Here is a 2,528-nt window from a genome sequence, read left to right as displayed (position 1 = left end):
TCAGAGATTTTATCGAGATCTGAGACACTTTCAAATTCAATGGAGTTTCTAAAGATGCTATTAAGTTGAAGCTTTTACCATTGTCTCTACGGGATAAAGCTAAGTGCTGGTTACATTCTCTACCACCAGGGTCTATCACCAAATGGGAGGATATTGCTTAGAAGTTCTTAACCAAATTTTTTCCTATGGCAAAGACTGCTGTAATCAGAAACGCACTTACTCAATTTGTTCAGCAATCTGGAGAATCTTTATGCGAGGCTTGAGATCAATATAAGGAGATGCTTAGGAAGTGTCCTCATCATGGGATGCCTGATTGGATAATCATTAACTGTTTCTATAATGGTTTGGGTGCTACTTTTCGACCCATGTTTGATGCAGCATTAGGAGGAGCCTTGTGGGCTAAAATCTATGATAAAGCTTATGAGTTGATCGAACTAATGGCTGCTAATGAATACCAGAATCCTACTCAGCGACTATCTCAGAGTGAGGTAGCAGGAATTCTGGAGTTGGATGCAGCCACTTCTATAGCTGCTCAACTTAAGGCTTTGACGATGAAGGTGGATTCCCTGTCTAATTATGGAGTTAATCAGATCACTAGTGTCTATGAGCTTTGAGCTGGTGCCCATGAGAATGATCAGTATGCCATTTCTAGTGAATCAGCTCAGTTCGTGAGCAACTTTCAGAGGTCGCAGCAACCTGTACCAACCACCTATCATCCTAACAACTGCAATCATCCTAACTTTAGTTGGAGCAACACTCAGAATGCGGTTCAGCAGCCTTATCAGCAATATCCAGCAAAGCAGTACAACCCCTGGTTTTTAGCAACCACAGTATGCACCAAGGCAACAACTCCAGTTGCAACAGTCGAATGAAAAATCTGAATTGGAGGAGTTGAGGCTCATGTGCAAGAGCCAAGCGGTTTCTATCAAGATCTTGGAAAATCAAATTAGGCAAATTGCCAATGCATTGTTAAATCATCAACCTGGTACACTTCCTAGTGACACTGAAGTACCAGGAAAGAGGGAAGCAAAGGAGCAGGTAAAGGCAATTACATTGAGGTCTGGGAAGGTTGCAAACCCCGAACATTCTCATTGATCGGATGAAGAAGCTGTGGCTGAAGAAGAAGTGCAAAAGGATGCTGAAGTGGAACCAAGGAAGACTACTGTTGAACACACTCCTCCTGAGGGTAATATAGGGGAGAAACAGATATATCCTCCACCTCCCTTTCCTAAGAGGTTGCAGAAGAAAAAGCTTGATAAGCAGTTTGTGAAGTTTCTGGAGGTATTCAAGAAACTTCACATCAATATACCTTTCGCTGAATCTCTTGAACAAATGCCTAGTTATGTGAAGCTTATGAAAGGTATTCTCTCTAGAAAGGTGAAGCTTGATGACTTAGAGAAAGTTGCTCTCACGGAGGAATGCAGTGTTGTGCTGCAACAGAAGTTGTCTCCGAAGCTTAAAGATCCTGGAAGCTTCACTATTCCTTGCACCATTGGAAAAGTATCATTTGACAAATGCTTATGTGACTTGGGAGCTAGCATCATTCTGATGCCTTTGTCAATCTTCAAGAAGTTGGACTTACCGGATCTGAAACCTACTTATATGACTTTGCAGTTGGCCGATCGTTCTATTACTTATCCACGAGGCATTGTTGGGGATGTTTTGTTCAAGGTGGACAAACTCATCTTTCCTGCTAATTTTGTAATTCTTGATTTCGAGGAGGATAAAAAGATTCCCATAATCTTAGGAAGGCCTTTCTTGGAGACTTGCTGAACCTTGATAAATGTGCAGAAAGGTGAGCTCACCATGCGAGTGCTGGATCAGGATGTTACTTTTAACGTGTTCAATGCTATGAAGTTCCCTGCGGAAAATGAGGAGTGCTTAAAGGTGGAGTTGGTCAATTCTGTGGTGACTTCAGAATTTGATCAATTGCTAAGGTCTGATGCCTTAGAAAAGGCCTTGTTGGGGAATTCTGATAGCGACGATGATGAAGGTGATGAGCAGTTACAATATTTGAATGCTTCTCCCTGGAAGAGGAAGATGGATATGCCTTTTGAATCTCTTAGAATGGAGGAGCTGAACAAATCTCCTAAGCGTCTCAAGCCATCTATTGAGGAAGCTCCTACACTTGAGCTTAAACCATTTCCTGAACACTTAAGGTATGCTTTTTTAGATTATGCATCTACGTTGCCTGTTATTATTGCATCTGATCTTTCAGGTAGTGATAAGGAAAAACTCTTGAGAATTCTAAGAGAGTTCAAATTGGCAATTGGATGGACGATAGCAGATATTAAGGGAATCAGCCCTTCTTATTGTATGCATAAAATTCTACTAGAAGAAGGTAGCAAGCCTACTGTTGAGCAACAAAGGAGGCTTAACTCTGTCATGAAGGAAGTTGTGAAGAAGGAAATTCTTAAGTGGCTGGATGTAGGGATCATCAATCCCATTTCTGATAGTTCTTGGGTGAGTCCAGTTCAGTGTGTACCAAAGAAATGATGTATCACAGTTGTTTCTAATGGGAAGAATGA

At 41.4% G+C, this 2,528-nt stretch overlaps 1 non-coding gene across 1 annotated transcript; it reads right to left on the bottom strand.

Annotated features, from left to right (window-relative positions):
* Nucleotides 1-200: 200 nt before the first annotated feature.
* On the bottom strand, nt 201-307 carry LOC141675351 (small nucleolar RNA R71). The gene has a single exon (XR_012556009.1). It is a non-coding gene; the product is annotated as a small nucleolar RNA R71 (small nucleolar RNA).
* Between the last annotated feature and the right edge of the window lie 2,221 nt (nt 308-2,528).

The sequence above is a fragment of the Apium graveolens genome, chromosome 7 (genome assembly GCF_009905375.1).
Source record: "Apium graveolens cultivar Ventura chromosome 7, ASM990537v1, whole genome shotgun sequence".
NCBI classification, from domain to species: Eukaryota; Viridiplantae; Streptophyta; class Magnoliopsida; order Apiales; family Apiaceae; genus Apium; species Apium graveolens.
Note: the sequence above shows the minus strand (reverse complement) of the source record. Positions and strands in the feature narration are given on the sequence as shown.